This window comes from Heteronotia binoei, chromosome 20, assembly GCF_032191835.1.
Source record: "Heteronotia binoei isolate CCM8104 ecotype False Entrance Well chromosome 20, APGP_CSIRO_Hbin_v1, whole genome shotgun sequence".
Classification (NCBI taxonomy): Eukaryota; Metazoa; Chordata; class Lepidosauria; order Squamata; family Gekkonidae; genus Heteronotia; species Heteronotia binoei.
In genome coordinates this window covers 10,400,069-10,419,985 of record NC_083242.1, presented here as the reverse complement: position 1 = coordinate 10,419,985, position 19,917 = coordinate 10,400,069, and the positions used below count along the sequence as shown (strand labels likewise).

The 19,917-nt window shown below is 47.8% G+C and overlaps 2 protein-coding genes across 2 annotated transcripts in view; one reads left to right on the top strand and one right to left on the bottom strand.

The window, feature by feature from the left end:
- LFNG (LFNG O-fucosylpeptide 3-beta-N-acetylglucosaminyltransferase) overlaps nucleotides 1–19,917 on the top strand; it is a 139,506-nt gene that overhangs the window by 60,658 nt on the left and 58,931 nt on the right. The window lies entirely within an intron of this gene.
- TTYH3 (tweety family member 3) overlaps nucleotides 16,725–19,917 on the bottom strand; it is a 112,425-nt gene continuing 109,232 nt past the window's right edge. The window contains exon 15 of the mRNA XM_060260488.1: nucleotides 16,725–16,808. The gene's annotated coding sequence lies outside the window, so the exon portion shown is untranslated. The remainder of the gene's footprint in view (nucleotides 16,809–19,917) is intronic.

The following is a 19,917-nucleotide window of genomic DNA, read 5'->3' as shown; positions in this document are numbered from 1 at the left end:
AAGGAAGGTCAGGAGTCTGCCAATCTCACGTTCCATTCCTTGGCAGGAAGATAAAGTCTGGTAAAACATTTACACAATGACCCTGACGGGAGCCTCATTCACTCCGAAGCCCGGCCGATACGCTCAGGAGCTTTGCGGCAGTCCCGTTAAAAAATGAGAAACGACCCGTGACCAGCTCCACGATTCCCAGGCTGGTGAGATGCTACAGTCACGGTGCTGGACTAAAAGCTGGGAGATCTGGGCACAAATTCAACGGCCCTGGGTTCATCCCCATGTTGGCCCAGAAGCCCCCAGGAGGACCAGGGGCCAGGGTGACCAAACTGTGGCTCGGGGGCCACCTGTGGCTCTTTCACACATATTGTTTGGCTCTCAAAGCCCCCATCACTTTTTTGGCTGGCTAAGAAAAGGCATTTGTCTCTTTCAATCTCTCCTCTGAGCCAAGCCAGCCAGCAGCTTGGAAAACTCATCTAAAGTTACATTTGCTTTCTTTCCACCTCTCCCTCCCCATCTATTTTCCTTCCTTCCTCCTTCCCTCCATGAGAGCCGGTTTGGTGTAGTGGTTAAGTGTGTGGACTCTCATCTGGGAGAACCGGGTTTGATTCCCCACTCCTCCACTTGCACCTGCTGGAATGGCCTTGGGTCAGCTGTAGCTTTTGTGGCAGTTGTCCTTGAAAGGGCAGCTTCTGTCAGAGCTCTCTCAGCCCCACCCACCTCACAGGGTGTCTGTTGTGGGAGGAAAGGTAAAGGAGATTGTGACCACTCTGAGACTCTGAGATTCAACGTATAGGGTGGGATATAAATCCAGTATCATCTTCTTCTCTTCTCTTCTCTTCTCTTCTCTTCTCTTCTCTTCTCTTCTCTTCTCTTCTCTTCTCTTCTCTTCTCTTCTCTTCTCTTCTCTTCTCTTCTCTTCTCTTCTCTTCTCTTCTCTTCTCTTCCCTTCCCTTCCCTTCTCTTCTCTGCTCTTCCTTCCTCTTCCCTCCCTCTTGCAGCTTTCAAACATCTGATGTTTATTCTATGTGGCTCTTACATTAAGCAAGTTTGGCTACCCCTGGCCTAACAAACCTGGCAGAGAGATAACGCAAGAGAGGGAAAACCACAACTGATGCCCTGTGTTCTACAGAGGAATGGCAAAGACAGAGAGAGGGCGGAAAGGGAGTGAACAATCCACACCATCAACGACCTTTCCAACTGAGCAGTAGTCGTGGAACTGCGGAGGTTGAAGGAGAACAGCGCTGCTCTCCTGAAGTATTTGAAGGGCTGTCACTTAGCCACAGGGTATAGATGGTCCCCATGTGAGCAGGGGTGTGAGCAAACCTAAGGGCGTTGGTGTATTACAATACTGCTACACTCCCTTTTTTTGCACAAGCAAATCTCAGGAAGTTGACTAAAGAGAATACAACACAAAACCTGGATAACACAAGCCAAACCCTACCAATGAAAAAGCTGGCAAAGCTAAAGTCAACAGAACTGCCACCGCAAAGCCATCGCCACATATTGGTTCAGACTGAAATCTCCTCTTTACAGACTGTGAAATAACTTCCACTGCAGGCTTGCCCCAGAGCGATTCCCAAAAGGGCCCTGGAAGGGGTAGCCAGTTCTCACTTCCTTGCAGGAACCACAAGGAGATGCTGGCAGGACAAACTGTGTAGGAGTACGGGCTTGTATAGCGAGAAGCAGTTCTTTGGGCATGAGAGCTCCAGGCCGCGTGAGGTTTTAAAGAGTTAAAACCAGCACTTAGACTGAGTCTGGAAACACACATGAAGCCAATGCAGACGTTCCAAATCAGGCTGGCTGCCCTGAGCTTGAACAAAAATTCAGGATGGACAAAAGGAAATACTCCGTTATACAGAGAGGGATTAAAATGTGGAATTCGTTGCCAGAGGATGCGGTGGTGGCAATCAGAATAAACAGATTTCAAAGGGAATTAGATAAGAGTCATGGAGGATAGGTCTATCCATGGCTACTAGCCATGGTGACTGAGGGGAACCCCCATATTCAGAGACACTAAACCTCTGAATCCCAGAGTCAGGAGACAACATCCTGCCTCACACAGTGGCCAGCCAGTTCCTCTGGAGGGCCAACAAGAGGGTAGAGGCCAAGGACTTCCTCTGATTGGAACATCAGAAGAGCCCTGCTGGATCAGACCAGTGGTCCATTTGGTCCAACATCCTGCCTCACACAGTGACCAGCCAGTTCCTCTGGATGGACAACAACGGGACAGAGAGGCCGAGGCTTTCATAAGAACATCAGAAGAGCCCTGCTGGATCAGGCCCGTGGTCCATCTAGCCCAACATCCTGTTTCACACAGTGGCCAGCCAGTTCCTCTGGTCTCAGCCTCCACACCCTGTCATTAGCTTTCCAGAGGAACTGTTTGGCCACTGTGTGAGACAGGATGCTGGAGTAGATGGACTACTGGTCTGATCCAGGAGGGCTCTTCTGATGTTCTCATGAAGGCCTCAGCCTCTCTGCCCTGTTGTTGGCTCTCCAGAGGAACTGGCTGGCCACTGTGTGAGGCAGGATGCTGGACTAGATGGACCATTGGTCTAATCCACCAGGGCTCTTCTGAGGTTCTTATAAAGGCCCCAGCCTCTCTGCCCTGTTGTTGGCCCTCCAGAGGAACTGGTTGGCCACTGTGTGAGGCAGGACGTTGGACTAGATGGACCATTGGTTTGATTCAGCAGGGCTCTTCTGAGGTTCTTATGAAGGCCTCAGCCTCTCTGCCCTGTTGTTGGCCCTCCAGAGGAACTGGTTGGCCACTGTGTGAGGCAGGACGTTGGACTAGATGGACCACCGGTCTGATCCAGCAGGGCTCTTATATTCTTAAAATTTGAACTGGAGCATTCTCTCCCAATTGTGAATTTCATCTTGCCGTCAAGGGCAGCCCCCTGTACAACACACTGCAGTAATCCAGCCTCGAGATTACAGTGGTGAGCATCAACACAGCTAGACCTGCCAACAAAGTAAGGAATCATTTTACAAAGCAGATGTCAATGGAAGAAAACCCGATTTGGCGACATCTGTTTCTTCGTAAGCACGGCCATGTCCAGCGGCGCCCCTGCATTCTTCACACCACCTGCCAGAGATAGGGTTACCCCAGCCAATGATGGCCGAGCAACTTCAACCGGCCTTTCTGATCAGCATCGCTTCTGTCTTAACGGGTCCAGTTACAGGCCAGCCACCTGGCCACAGCCATTGCGAATGAAATGCAGAGCTGGGAGGGGAACTCCGGAGAATCTCAACCAACAGCCTTACCTATTGAAGTTAAGTAGCAGCAGCATCACCTGAAGTATTGCGTGTGGTTCTGGAGGCTTCACTTCAGAAAGGATGTGAGCAGAATGGAGGGGGTGCAGGAGGGAGCGAGGAAGATGATCAGGGGCCTGGAGACCAAGTCCTAGGAGGAAAGGCTGAGGGACTTGGGAAGGTTCAGTCTGGAAAAGAGGAGGTTGAAGGAGTACAGGATTGCTCTCCTGAAGTATTTGAAGGGCGGTCACTTAGAGGAATTCACTGCCACAGGAGGTGGTGGCAGCTACAAGCATAGACAGCTTCAAGAGGGGATTGGATAAGCATATGGAGCAGAGGTCCACCAGTGGCTATTAGCCACAGCTTATCCTTAGAACTCTCTGTCTGGGGCAGTGATGCTCTGTATTCTTTGGAGGGGGGAGGCACAGTGGGAGGGCTTCTAGAGTCCTGGCCCCACTGGTGGACTTCCTGATGGCACTTGTGTGACACAGAGTGTTGGACTAGATGGGCCACTGGCCTGATCCAACAGGGCTTCTCTTATGTTCTTATGTGACATGGAGTGTTGGACTGGATGGGCCACTGGCCTGATCCAACAGGGCTTCTCTTATGTGACACAGAGTGTTGGACTAGATGGGCCACTGGCCTGATCCAACATGGCTTCTCTTATGTTCTTATGTGACATGGAGTGTTGGACTGGATGGGCCATTGGCCTGATCCAACAGGGCTTCTCTTATGTGACATGGAGTGTTGGACTAGATGGGCCACTGGCCTGATCCAACATGGCTTCTCTTATGTTCTTATGTGACATGGAGTGTTGGACTGGATGGGCCACTGGCCTGATCCAACATGGCTTCTCTTATGTTCTTATGTGACATGGAGTGTTGGACTGGATGGGCCACTGGCCTGATCCAACATGGCTTCTCTTATGTCCTTATGTGACATGGAGTGTTGGACTGGATGGGCCACTGGCCTGATCCAACATGGCTTCTCTTATGTTCTTATGTGACACAGTGTGTTGGACTAGATGGGCCACTGGCCTGATCCAACATGGCTTCTCTTATGTTCTTATGTGACATGGAGTGTTGGACTGGATGGGCCACTGGCCTGATCCAACATGGCTTCTCTTATGTTCTTATGAGACATGGAGTGTTGGACTGGATGGGCCACTGGCCTGATCCAACATGGCTTCTCTTATGTTCTTATGTGACACAGAGTGTTGGACTGGAGGGGCCACTGGCCTGATCCAACATGGCTTCTCTTATGTTCTTATGTGACATGGAGTGTTGGACTGGATGGGCCACTGGCCTGATCCAACAGGGCTTCTCTTATGTTCTTATGTGACACAGAGTGTTGGACTGGAGGGGCCACTGGCCTGATCCAACATGGCTTCTCTTATGTTCTTATGTGACATGGAGTGTTGGACTGGATGGGCCACTGGCCTGATCCAACATGGCTTCTCTTATGTTCTTATGAGGGCAGGGAGTTTTTCCTGTTGGCAGAAGAGGTTAAGGTTTGCAATAACAGGTCTCAATTAAGGGCAGGAAGGTACCCGCTGGATATTAGGAAAAACTTTGTTACAGTGTGAGTTGTTCAACAGTGGAATCAGCTCCCGAGGGAGGTGGGTGAGCTCCCCCTCCCAGGCAGTCTTGAAGCAGACACTGGGCAAACGCTTGACAGGGATGCTCCAGGCTGATCCTGCATCGGGGCAGGGGGTTGGACTGGATTTGCTATACTTATTTCCTTTGCTATGTTTGCCCCCAGCATTCAACCCAAACAAACGGTGACCGTATAAACTAAGCGTATCATTCCAGTTCGGTCCTTGCATCTATCAAAAAAACCTTCATTATGCTGTATGTTAATTTGCTGCTCACCCTACCTGTATGTATGGGCTGGTAACTGCCATTTCAGTGTATCTGAAGAAGTGTGCACGCACACAAAAGTGAATAAAACTTTCCTGGTCTTAAAGGTGCCACTGGTCTGTAACTTTTTTCTGCTGCTTCAGACCAACACAGCTATCCACCTGTTCTGTAGCAGAAGAAGAGAGTCAGCTACTTGTTTGATTAGAAGCAACTAAAGAAGTATACACAGAATATGGGCTGTTGCTGCCATCTGGTGGAACAAAAGGAAAAGGTAGTCCCCTGTGCAAGCACCAGTTGTTTCACTCTGGGGTGACATCGCATCACTATGTTTTCCTGGCAGATTTTTTAGGGGGTGGTTTGCCATCGCCTTCCCCAGTCATCTACCCTTTCCCCCAGCAAGCTGGGGACTCATTTTACCGACCTTGGAAGGATGGAAGGCTGAGTCAACCTCGAGCCGGCCACCTGAACTCAGCTTCCGCTGGGATCGAACCCAGGTTGTAAGCAGAGAGCTCAGACTGCAGTACTGCAGCTTTACCACTCTGCGCCGCGGGGCTCCTCTGGTGGAACGGCAGCAGTACAAAATTACCTCCCTCCCCTGGGAACCCAGCCAGAGTTTCAAAAGAACCGAACAACGCAAAAAGCATTGGGCTAAATTTGCCAGATTGTTTCATTAAACTAGATGCTTCAGGGGAGAAAAGGGATGAGATACGGTGGAGCACTGTCCTATCTGCAATTTCCGGAGACAGTTGGTTGAGCTATTTATTTATTTAGGTCAATGACTTGCTCAAAGATACCTATTTCCAGAGATAGAATACTGGATATGTTGCAAACGGGACAGGATGACTACAATGTTATATGCAGACAGATTTGGGCAGTGGCAGGGCTGATGGGGTGGCAGAATGTGGTAGGGGCGGGGGGAGGGAGGCTACAATTCCTTAAAAAACGTAAAATCTCGTCACCAAAATACGCAGGGTTACCGTGACCTGAAAACGTCTATTGATCCCCACGTCTGATGAAGTGTGCTTAGAGAGCACATGAAAGCTTACGTTCTCAATAAAACTCGGTTGGTCTTAAAGGTGCAACTTGAATCATGCTTTGTTCAATTGCATACAATGCTGCTCCCAACACAATTCTAGTGCTCCACCTACTGGCTTTCAGGCGCAATTCAAAGTGCTGCTTGTCGATTTGGAAGCCCTTCATCATCACCATCCGTGGCCCCCAACGTGGTGCCCACAAATGCCGTGGTGCTCACCAGCTGCTTTTAGAAAGGGGGGGGGGGACTTTTACACAGCAGCACGTCTGACTCTGTAGATTAAAAGGCACCACATTAAACAGAGATTCTTCCTGAATTAAGAACATAAGAGAAGCCATGTTGGATCAGGCCAGTGGCCCATCCAGTCCAACACTCTGCGTCACATAAGAACATAAGAGAAGCCATGTTGGATCAGGCCAGTGGCCCATCCAGTCCAACACTCTGTGTCACATAAGAACAGAAGAGAAGCCATGTTGGATCAGGCCAGTGGCCCATCCAGTCCAACAGTCTGTGTCACACAGTGGCCAAAAAACCCAGGTGCCATCAGGAGGTCCACCAGTGGGGCGAGGACACTAGAAGCCCTCCCACTGTTGCCCCCCCAGGAACCAAGAATACAGAGCCTCACTGCCCCAGAAATAAGAACATAAAAGAAGCCATGTTGGAACAGGTCAAGTGGCCCATCCAGTCCAACACTCTGTGTCACACAGTGGCCAAAACAAAAAATCAAAACCCAGGGGCCATCAAGAGGTCCATCAGTGGGGCCAGGACACTAGAAGCCCTCCCACTGTGCCGCCCTCCAAGCACCAAGAATACAGAGCATCATTGCCCCAGAGAGTTTCAATTATACGCTGTGGCTAAATGTTGAACTCTTGAGTTGGTCTACCTACCTACCTACGTCGATCCTTGGCATTTTGTGGCTGGCTCCGCCTCCTACACCTTCTGTGATTGGCTGCACCTTCCGCAGCAGCCATTTTGTGGTTGTGCCCACCACCCTATATCAGAATTCCAAAGGTGCTCGCTGGCTCCAAATGATTGGGGACCCCTGGCCCTTGTACTTACTTAATCACATCTCCCGTGAACCTGCAGTGCTCTTCAACAGCGTCTTCTTCTTGCAGTGCCCTCTTTCTGAAGACCATCTGTTCAGCAAAAATCAGGGTGAAGCCTTTTCCTGGAGCAGGATGGGTTCTTTGGAATGTTTTTCTAGAATGGGTACAAAGCTCCAGTTTGGAAGACTGTTGCCATAGAAGACACGCAAAAGAGAGTTAGCTCTGTCTAAAGAAGACTGCAGATTTATACCCTGCCCTTCTCTCTGAATCAGAGATAGAGCAGCTTGCAATCTCCTATATCTTCTCTCCCCACAACAGACACCCTGTGAGGTGGGTGGGGCTGAGAGAGCTCTCCCAGAAGCTGCCCTTTCAAGGACAACCTCTGTGACAGCTATGGCTGACCCAAGGCCATTCCAGCAGCTGCACGTGGAGGAGTGGGGAATCAAACCTGGTTCTCCCAGAGGAGAGAGCTATGGCTGACCCAAGGCCATTCCGGCAGCTGCAAGTGGAGGAGTGGGGAATCAAACCCGGTTCTCCCAGATAAGAGTCTGCACACATAACCACTACAACAAACTGGCTCTCCCAGTGCATGGAAGTTAGATTCAGGTGGGTACCTGTGTTGGTCTGAAGCAGGAGTGGCCAAACTGTGGATGAGGAGGCACATGCAGCTCTTTCACACATTGAATGTGGTTCTTGACGCCCCCGTTGCTGGCTTGGAGAATGCATGTCTCTTTAAATCACTTTTCCAAGCCAAGCTACTCAGCAGCTTGGAGAAGGCATTTTAAAAGTTGCTTTCTTTCCACCTTTCCCTTCCCCATCTGTTTCCTTCCTTCTCTCAAACATGACCATTCTATGTGGCTCTTACATTAAGCAAGTCCCCCCCCCCCCCCCGTCTGAAGTAACAGGACAAAATTTGAATCCAGTGACACCTTTAAGACCGATGAAGAAGAACCTGATGCTGGGAAAGACAGAAGGCAAAAGAAGAAGGGGACGGCAAAAGATGAGATGACTGGACAGCGTTACTGATGTAACAAACACGAATTTGAGCAGGCTTCAGAGGATGGTGGAAGACAGGAGGGCCTGGCGTGACTTGGTCCATGGGGTTGCAAAGAGTTGGACTCGACTGTGCGACTGAACAACAAATGTGCTTTCATGAGCACACAGTGCATACAACTGTCCGTAACATAGCTGAACACTGGGGAAGTGAGGATGGGGGTTGGATGGCAGTTAAGGGTTCTCAGGCAGGTGTGATATGAAGAGAATCTATGTCTGTGTTGGTGTTAACTGTTTTCAAGTCCCTTCCGATTTACGGTGATGTTAATGACCTCCTAACCAGGCTAACCTGACCTGGTCAGATTTTGGAAGATAAGCAAGGTCAGGCCTGGTTAATATTTGGATGAGAAACCACCAAGGAATACCAGGGTCGCAAGACAGAGGCAGGCAATGGCAAACTTCTGGAGGTTTCAAAGGGCCGCCGTAAGTTAAGTGTGACTTGATGGGGGGGAGGGAAACTGTACAAGGAGCCAAAATCGTTCCATGTAATGCAGGGGGCTGAAACCTTTTATAATTAATGAGCCCAACTATGTGAAAAATCAGAGCAGATCTCTAAAGCACCTGTAGAAGAAAGTCCATTTGCTCCACCAAAAGGATACAACTTAACATTGTTGGCAGTTCACATGTTGATAAATGGCGACATAAATTTATGCAGTAGTGAGAATTCCCTCCCCCCCCCCCCCGCCCATGGGACTTCTGCTGTAGTGTAATCTTGCTAATTTCTTTGACTCTCACATCACGCCTGGTACAGTTCAGAGCCAGCCTGGTGTAGTGGTTAAGTGGGCGGACACTTATCTGGGAGAACCGGTTTGATTCCCCACTCTTCCACTTGTAACTGCTGGAATGGCCTTGGGTCAGCCATCGCTCTTGTAGGAGTAGCCTTGGGTGAGCCATAGCTCTCGCAAGAGTTGTCCTTGAAAAGGCAGCTTCTGTGAGACCTCTCTCAGCCCCACCCACCTCGCAGGATGTGTTGTGGGGGAGGAAGGGAAAGGAGATTGTGAGCTGCTCTGAGACTCGGAGTGGAAGGCGGGACATAAATCTAATATCCTCCTCCTCTTCTTCTTCATGCTCACATTCACACTCTCTTTTCTCAACCTGGATGGCTGACTTTCACCTCCGAGGGTCACCCTCAGCCCTTTCCTTGTCTCGTCTGATGCTCCCTTCCCCTGCCCGGATGGGCCTCCAACCCACTCCTTTCTAGATCCCTGGGCAAATTGGTCCTTGGGGCCTCTCAATAGGCAGCGGCCATCTTAGGAGCTGGCTGAGAAAGGTGTAGGTAGGCACAATGTGGAGATACTCCCAGCCTGAAATGGTGGCTTTCAGAACGTATCAAAATCATATTCAGTTTTTTAAAAACACAAATCACTCCAGCCTTTATTATTTTTGAAGTTGTTTATTTTAAAACATTAAACCCAAGCTGAATAGAAACCACAGAAATTACATTTAGAATGTTTTTGCTTAGTATATGCAGAACAAAAAAAAAAAAATCCAGTAAAAATCAGGTACAGTACAATTAATAAAACAAAGTAAAGGAAATATCTTTTTTTAAAAAAGGCGCACTCAGTTGAAATCCCCACAATGAGAAACAAAAAACAAAACTTTTTTCTTTTTTTGGAGGGGGGGGGGAAGTGCAGACCACTTGAAAGGACCAAGTTCTGCCTAACGGCTTTTAAAAAATTATATATATATTTATATTATATATGTATATATAAAGTGGTATGATATACAGCCAATGTGGTTTAAAATAAGGTCAGAATGAGAGAAACAAAGGGGCAAAGGCCAGTTCGTTTTCACTGGTAAGTTTTGTACACACATACAGGTGTCCTAAAAAAGGGGGGGGCAGGATTTCAAAATCCAGAAGAATCAAATCCACAGGAGACTGCTGCATGTAGACTCGCTAATATGAGATTTGTGGTGGGCGTTACCACCTTTGCAACGCAATCCTAAGCAGCGTTACACCCTCCTAAACATTCGATGGACTTCAAAGAGTGTAACTCTTCTTTGGATCATTGTGTGGGTTACCAACAGTGCCACCCTAAGCTGGTCTATCCAATGGGGGTTTTACTCCATAACGTATAAGCCTGACCTGCTTTTGTTGAGTTTTGCCGTAGCCCGAATGTGAAGAACAGGGCAGTTTTCTCGGGGAAGGGGGATGAAGTCGCTTGCCGATGTCTGCACGCTTGTCTGTGATTCGGCAGAGCGCAGCTGGCCAGTTTGAAAAAGTTGGCTAATCTTTCAGCTGCGATAGCGAGCACCCAAAAACGCTCAATGCAAAAGCCACCGAGGGGGCGAAACTGTGGGTGTGCGCTGCCATGGGCGTCAACGCTCTTTTGGATATGAAGTTTTTGCAAAAGATTCTGAACCGGAATTGTGTGCTTGTGAGTGGAGGTGGGGAAATAGGAGAATTAACATTGCATAGAGAGGGAAACAGTGGTGCAGATAAGCTAGGCACCTAAAGCAACCCCTGACAGAAGGGTTGATTCCGCCCTTCTTTGATGCTGAAAGGAAGAAATAAGACTCTGCAATTCCTTGCGGCTGCCTAAATTATGGTCATCTTGAAAACTGGTCCCGGTATTTTCATTTGGTCCAAATGCTCCCAAGGTGGAAGGGCACCATTTCAAAGTTATAAATAAATAAGTTAAAAACAAAGCAAAAGAAAGTATACCACAAAAGCCCCGCTTGTGTTCTTTGCAGGACGTCAATGCAAGTTTCGCACAGGTCATTAAGGGGTGGGTCTCCTCATGGACAGAGAGGACAATTTAATGAGTAGGTACAGCTAGCCTCCTTCCACCACTAAAACTTAGGCTGATTTCACGCTCACCTTACGCTGCTCTCACGTTGGTCTTCTCAGCATGACTTACTTCCGATTTCCCACTATCTGCCCTGGGGCTGCAGCAAGGATCGGCGTTTTTGCACAGCAAACAAACTGGTTTTTAGCAGTTTCTGTTCGCTGCACGAAAACGCCGATCCTTGCTGCAGCCCCGGGGCACATAGTGGGAAATCGGAAGGAAACCATGCTGAGGAGAAGAATGTGAGCGCGAAATCAGTCTTAAACTGCAAATAACCCCCTCCGGGGGAATCCCAGCTCCTTCATCTAAACTTCCAACCTTCCTACTCCTATTGTCGCAGAACAGATGCGAACTCAGACTTTGTCAAGGTCTCTACCAATCTCCTTGACACCACAACAAAGAGTCACAGGCTAACAATTCTTGTTTGATCCCTGGAATAATGTCTTGCAGCAAGTGAGAAGACTGCACAAAGGTCAGGGTTCAAAGAGCTCCTCTAGATGTTTCCTAGGGGTTGCACTGTGCTCATGGGATAGCAGAGCACCATACTGTCTCATATGCAGCATGGGGGAACTACGGCTTAATAAGCCAAGAACTAATGGAACGGTTCTTTCAGTCCTAGCCAGTGCACACGATCATCAGTCGATGGACAAACTGATAATACAGCATTTATGGAAATGGAAATGCCTCGAGTCACTGAGTTCTTGGGTTTCCCTTTACTGCTGGCCCTCTTTCATCCATGAAACTGGATCTCGGGAATTCACACACGAAATTGGAGCGCAAGAATTCAGAGTTTAGGGGACTGTGCCTTTGTAGTACAGGTTGGGGGCAATGATCTTAGCTGCTCAGTCAGCTCTGATTCAAGAAAAGCTCATAAGGCGTTTGGTACCCACCACCTTGTGGAGGATGGCAAATTAATTTGAGACGGGACCGAGAGAAGTTGCATGCTCCCCCAGAAATAAAGGAATGAGGGAAATGCCCATGACGAGCTTGACAGGAACCGCATGAGACCCCCAGTGGACCACATTTCGTCCAATTCAACTATCACCCAATGGCTGTCATTGCAACCCAATACATGGAGTGGTGTCAAACACCCCCAGCTGTCGCATCCCTTCCCTGTTAAGGAACTTGCATTGGACATCAAGGAAGCGTCACAAAGAATGGATTAAGGCAACCCCTCAGTCTCTTGTGTTTTTGTTACCTTTATCTCCTGCACTATCACCGATCAAAACCCACCTACGCAGGACGCTGCTTCTCAGTTCTCAGCTCGTTTCATTATTGATCACTCTCCAAAGTATGTGGTGTTCCTTCCCTGCACAAAGACTTCAACTTCATGGGCACTTCCAAAGCAGTAGGAACCAGGCGAATATTCGCTCAAATGATGCTCGGCATGAAACGTCGCTTGGCGTGCATGTCTTGCGACTCACCAAACCCAGTCTAACAGTTGTGTATGTTAGTATTCCAACGGCATCGCTTTTTTTGTAACAATAAGCCACATTGTCTGGCCTGGGGAGTGACAAGCTGTGCAGGCATGAAATATCTAGATACCAGATCTATTGGCTGAGCAGCAGTTCCTAGGAGCATGAGACAAAGCGTTGCTGGAAGTTTTTTTTTTTTTATCAAGCTTTAGCCCTCTGAATGTGAATGTACAAAGAGCTTTTCAAATCTCCCTTTTGTGCACATCGGCTGGCTTCAAACTATGCAACCTTCCATTGCTGTCCAAGCTGTCTGCGCATGAGGTATCACACTGAAACATCTTCCAAATGAAACTGTTTTAAAACATGAATTGGGGGCAAATCTAACTCCTCAGATTTGGGAAGATGGAGGAATGACATGATTCTTACCTTGAGACCCCCCCTTTTCAAAAGAAATCAGCAATAGGTGAACTCAAAATGGCATCAGCTAATATTACATACAGGATACAAACACTACAGTTATTATTCCCCAGACAGCACACAAAATAAAAATAAAAAATTCACAGCCAAGTCTTGATTCGATTTCCTTTCTTTTTTTTTTTTAACAATTACAACGCAGTCTTGAACACTGGACGCGAGAGGAGTCTCTGCATGCTATTTACACTTCACATTGTGGAGATGTCTGTGTGCTTGACAAGATCCTGGATTCACATCACAAATTTATTGATTTCTTTTAAAGGTGCTGTGACGATGCAGTGCTGGGGGGGGAATGAAAACCTCAACCAAATAAACCGGACAAGCAGATCGCGATGTTGAGCGTTCGAGGGAAAAGCGAAGATCTTGACCGCTCTAAGTTACTTATATCCCAGCCTACGGCCTTTTCATCTGGATTCAGACAAGATTAGACTCTGATTTCTCCTGAATGTCTGAAACGTAAGTCGATAGCATAGTGGTAGTCTTGAACTGACGGAAGAGACACCGAGGAAATCAGCCAAGGGTTCACATTCCAAGCAATATGGTGTTATAATATCGTATCACTTAAAAACTCGTACAAATTAGGAAAAGGGGGAAGAGAGAGTCCCTTGCGAGTTTACTCGCTATACCAAAAAATGGTTCAGAGCCCTGATGAGCACCAAAGTCAGCTAGAAGGTGAACCCCTGCCGGTTAAAGATGTGGGATCCATCTTGTCAGAAGCGGGCTCTAGAAAGCAAAGGGAAGAGTTGGGGTGGGTGGGGAACACAACTCCTGAGAAGTCCATTCCACTGATATGCTGCAACCATGAGGTGCTTCGGGCCAGCGCAAGAGACTGCATGAAAGTCATGTCTCGCTGACTGGTTGCGGTTGTGTGAGCTTCTCTTCACACCCGTGCAAGTGATCGCGCACACACGCACACACACACGCAAGCACACCAACATTCTGAAGCAGATTCATGTAGAAGACCAGCTCGAGATCCCCATGAGCTGCTGATATCACGCAGGCGTCCACATTTGTTTTTCATTAAAAAAAAAGTTCCAAAAAGTTGAGTCTCGCCCACGTTTGTTAAAATATATCAAGGTCCTGTATCGTAGATGATAAAAGACTATTGTCTGCCATGACCATCTCTGGAAATTGAGCCTAGAAGTCCCCAGGTGGAATGCAGGCAGTATACAGAGACCTCATGGCTTGCATTGTAGTAGCATTGTATGGGGAAGGGGAGATCTGACTCTCCTTTTTAGGACCCACAACTATGCGCTTTTTCAATCTGCGACTCGGGATACAACAGCATCTTGCCGGGACTCCTCTTCGCAGCATAAGTCGTGGCTGTGCCGTGAAGCGAGATAGTGAAGGTGATTTCTATAGTGGTTACTGTAACGTAAGGGTAGATCCACGGCTCTGGTTAAAGCACATTCTACACCCTTCCATTTTCTGCTCCTAGGACTAACTGCAGGATGAGGAAGGGAGAAGAACACTTGCCTGAAAGGTTTGCTTCCTCAAGATTCTTGCCATTAAGAATTTACAGCTATTCTAGCAAAGAGAGCTTAGCATAGTTAGGGCTGCCTCCTCAGTATCTTCTGACGACACACATGTTGGGACTTAAGTACGCTACCTACAGTTGTGAAGAACAGGGGTGTTGGAAATGTATGCACGATATGGGTGCACTTGGGGACAGGCGTGGTCTGCCACTACCAATCAAGTGCATGTTCTATGTCTAACCCGGGCTGCTGCTTGTGTTGTGGCCCTCCAATTGGGACTTGGTCCATTTTTTTTAGTCCGATTGGCAAAAATGACAGGAAGTGATTTTCTCTCGTTAGGGATCTAGGGAACAACACTGGCTGGCTTTCGCTCCCTAGCTGCCCCTCCTGACAGCACGAGATGCAACGTTGTCATCACACAGATTCCAGTGTATTTAAAAAGCTTGCTATCTGCGTATCTGCCCAACGCTTTTAACCAATGGTGGATCTTCAGGCTCTTAGAAGGATTAATAAGGGTCAGGTTACACAGATGCAGACTGGGATTGAGCTGAATCTGTCCTTCCTTCTTGCAATGCCACCGGCAACATCCAAGGATCTTAGGATCCCCTAATGCGCCTTTGTTTTCTCAGCAAGACAGCTTGAAAGGAGACGCCTCTCAAAGCAAGACGTATTTAGAAAGGAATACTTCCTCGGAATGCGCACGAGATGCCAACCAGAAACAGCAGCTGCCCTGCTTCTCCACCACAGCGCAATGAAGATTTTTTTTTTAAAAAATCAAGCATTCTGAGTCTAGCAAGCTTTGGGCACCTCAAGCTGCAGGCAAAAACAACAAACTCTCTTGTCGGCTATTTTGAAGGATTTTACCCTTTTGTTTCCTCCCTTGGGCTTAGTTCTGCAGAAAGGGAAATCCAACCATTAAGGAGGGAAATACAAACGGTGCCCTTTGCCCGAAGTTCCCTTGAGAATTACGTTCTTGCTTGATAAGAGGAGCACATCTGAGCATGGGAACATCCAGTAATTTTGCTCATCTGGGCACCCGAATGGTTATTTGACTGCCGCCGTCCCTCCGCCCCAGCACACTAAGAGGCAACGGGAATTGGGCCACATATGAAAATTAAGACTGTTAAGAGGGGAAGGAGCCTGTTCCAATATGTATTTAAGTCTTTGTTTTCGTTTTGCATCATGTGCCCCGGGATCCTCCCAGAGATCCCACATCGAAAAGCAAATGCTTCATAAAACATGCCTTGCTACACATCAGGGGGTTAACGTGAACAAAGTGGATGGGTCTCCTGAGCTTCTGAGAAGGGAAAGTGTTGTTTGTTTGTTCCCCACTACACTGTAGCTCTTGGCCAAGGACTATTCTTTTACCCTTGCTTCCAAACACTCCCGCTGGTCCACCTCGATGCTCCTTAAATCTTTGGGACTTTTGTTTTTAGACCAATGGCTCTGTTTCAACGTGCACACTCCAACAGGGCACGCCCACCCCGCTGACTGTGGTTACAAAAGACAACGTCAAAGTGGCACAGGCTATTCTAGCACAGCTCGTGGGAAAGCGCACACATGCTTGGGTGCGGGGAATTATACGGCCAAGGGCAGCCGTTTCAGGAAGCCACCTGCTTCTCCCTCCAAAGTTAGGGGCTAGGTACAAAGGAAGGAAGGAATTGTATATCCGAGAGCCACAAAAGGAATCGACAGATATTCCAGTTCTTAAAAAAAAAGAAAGAAAAGCAATAATCCCTAATCCAAGTAGGAGACTGATTAGGCCATGAAGAAGGGGCAGTTGTTTCTCCACAGTAGCACCAAAAAAAAAAAAGGCCCCCCAAAATGGACAGTCGGATTTGCAAGAAGGAGCTGGGCGAGAGATGAGCTTTATGTGCGCATTAAAGATTGCTTCCTTGTATCAGCACGTTATAATCCATGGCACTGTTGCAAGACGAAGAGGTCAACTTTTCTCGGATCCCCAGATGAGGTCGATTTTCTCTTCTATGGATTTGACGGGCCAGGGAGGAGAAGGAAGGCGAGGCCGACGTTTTTGCAAAACGTCTCCCGGCTGGATGATGACAAAGCTAGTCCCGTACGCATAGGGATGACCCAGGCTGACTGCACACACACACGAGTGCTTCTTCTCCCCTCGTGCGGATCTAAACCCAGCCTTGGTCTTTCCGCAGAGCTTCCCTCCAGGTTTCTTTCGAAAATGAACGAGAGGATCGGTCGGCGAAGCAGGAAAAAAAGCCACAGAGCTGGATTTGGGTTGGGAAGGCTGCTCCATGAGGGCAGTATGGGATGGCAGCGGTTGGCACGTCTTATTCCGATTTTTACTTCAAAAGTATTCTAGTGTTTGTTTGTTTTTTAATGCACACTGCCAGAGTCTGGCCGCGGCTGGTTAGTGGCGAGGTATTTGGCTCTCATGCTGGAGGTGTACTGGAGGAAGACAAACAAGAAAAGAAAAAAAGAAGAATATTAAATTCGAGGAGAGTGATGACACCTAGAAAAGCTGGATTAAAGGAGGCTCCACAGAGAATCACAGAGTTGGAAGGGGCCTCCAGGGTCATGTAATCCAACCCCCTGCAAGATGCAGGAAACTCACAAATACCCCCCCCACACACACACACACCCAGTGACATCTGCTCTACACCCAGAAGATGGCAAAAAAAAAAAAAAGAGCAACCCAGAATCCCTGGCCAAACAGGCCTGGAGACAAATTGCTGCCTGTGTGTAAGAAAAGGCTACAAGATCTGCCTAAATTCGCAGCATTGCTATCAGACGGCTGTCTAGCCTCTGTTCGAAAACCTCCAAAGAAGTTCATTAACTTGGCTAGGACAAACAGAGGAACGTTTCAGCTGTATAAAACGGCTGGCGGAAGCATTTCCACAAGGTAAATCGCCAGCTCTCTAGTCCTCTGCTATGCTACAGAACTTCAATCAGGGCTAATATTCCAGTCCCACCACTGCAATTGCAGGCTTGTCTCCATGGGAAACATTTCCATCTTCACAGCATGACTTTCATGACTCTCCCCTCCTGCTGTAGCCCCAAAAGCCCCCCAAAATGATGTTCCTGGGGGTCCCATGCCTCCCCTCAACCCGGTACAGACTTCTGGGGTCATTTTGGATTGCATTAGGAGGGGGAAGACAAAACATTCATGCTTTCTGGATGGAATCTTTCCAACCATGGAAATGCTCCAAGCTCCTGTTCTGCGGGGGAGGACGCTAGGATTTCTACTTCCCCCACCCCTCGCAAACTACAACTCCCAGGATTACTAAAAACATGAGAAGCCATGTTAGATCAGACCAACGGCCCATCCAGTCCAACACTCTGTGTCACACAGTGGCCAATATATGTGTGTGTGTGTACATACATACATACATATACATACACACACATACATAAACATGCACACACACACACACACACACATATATATACACACATACATAAATATACACACACACACACACACACACATATATATATATATACACACACATACATATATATATATATACACACATATATATATATATATATACATATATATATATATACACACATATATTCACACATACTGTCGCTAATAGCCACTGATGGACCTCTGCTCCATATTTTTATCTAATCCCCTCTTAAAGCTGGCTGTGCTTGTAGCCACCACCACCTCCTGTGGCAGTGAATTCCATGTGTTAATCACCCTTTGGGTGAAGAAGTACTTCCTTCTATCTGTTTTAACCTGACTGCTCAGCAATTTCATTGAATGCCCACAAGTTCTTGTATTGTGAGAAAGAGAGAAAAGTACTTCTTTCTCTACTTTCTCCATCCCATGCATAATCTTGTAAACCTCTATTATGTCACCCCGCAGTCGACGTTTCTCCAAACTAAAGAGCCCCGAGCGTTTTAACCTTTCTTCATAGGGAAAGCGTTCCAAACCTTTAATCATTCTAGATGCCCTTTTCTGCACTTTTTCCAATGCTATAATATGCTTTTTGAGGTGCGGTGACCAGAATTGTACACAGTATTCCAAATGAGACCGCACCATCGATTTATACAGGGGCATTATGATACTAGCTGATTTGTTTCCAATGCCCTTCCTAATAATTCCCAGCATGCCGTTGGCCTTTTTTATTGCAATCCCACACTGTCTTGACATTTTCAGAGAGTTATCTACCACGACCCCAAGATCTCTCTCTTGGTCAGTCTCTGCCAGTTCACACCCCATCAACTTGTATTTCTAGCTTGTACTTGCAGGGAAGCCTCCCAGGATTACTTGTAGATGAACTGGTTGGCCACTGTGTGAGACAGGATGCTGGGCTAGATGAACCTTCACTGGTCTGATCCAGCAGGCCTCTTCTGATGTTCTTATGAAGGCCTTGGCCTCTCTGCCCTGTTGTTGGCCCTCCAGATGAACTGGTTGGCCACCGTGTGAGACAGGATGCTGGACTAGATGGGCCACTGGTCTGATCCAGCAGGGCTCTTCTGATGTTCTTATGAAGGCCTTGGCCTCTCTGCCCTGTTGTTGGCCCTCCAGATGAACTGGTTGGCCACCGTGTGAGACAGGATGCTGGACTAGATGGGCCACTGGTCTGATCCAGCAGGGCTCTTCTGATGTTCTTATGAAGGCCTTGGCCTCTCTGCCCTGTTGTTGGCCCTCCAGATGAACTGGTTGGCCACCGTGTGAGACAGGATGCCAGACCAGATGGACCACTGGTCTGATCCAGCCGGGTCTTCCTACGTTAAATAAGAACGCAGCCACCGGCTAATGGTTTTTAATCCCACTCTCCAAATAAATTTATGGTGGTATACACCATTATGTCCACGCAATGAATCTTCCATGGCTGAGTGTGAGTGTCTTAACCAGAGACTGAGCAACAAAAACATTACAACAGACTCTTTTCTTGCACTTCACTTCAGAATAACTAAAAGGTTTAGTACATGGACATCTATCTGCTTTATATCACCTTCTGTTGTTGTGGTTTCAGCCCAGTTAACACTAACTAACAAACACCAGAACCTCAACTCACGATTCTTTTAATCTGCTAAAAAAACTTTTCCGTGACTCTGCACACTAACACACAGCCCACTTTTTCTATATTTAGGACTGCTTGCCGTTCCTTGCTATTGCCTGATGAAGTGTACTTAGAGCACACGAAAGCTTACATTCTGAATAAAACTTTGTTGGTCTTAAAGGCGCTTCTTGTCTCCTGCTTTGTTCTACTGCTTCAGACCAACACGTCTGACCCACCTGGATTAACCTACGATGTGATCCTAAGCAGAGCCGCACCCTTCTAAACGTGCTCCTCATGAACAGAGGAGCTGACTTGGCTTGCCGAATGAGCCCAATGCCGCACCCAGCATCACCTGCAGGGCAACTCCCTGTGCAGGCCTGGAGATGGCATGGGATTCACTTCACTGCAGTCTTGCTGATTAGCCTGCTGGTTGGTCAAACCCTCTGAACCTTGTGGCCTGAACTTTTGGGCTTGCTTGTTGAACCTGGCCTGGCAGGGACTGTGACTGTGGAACGCTGTGGTTGTCCAGAGCCTTG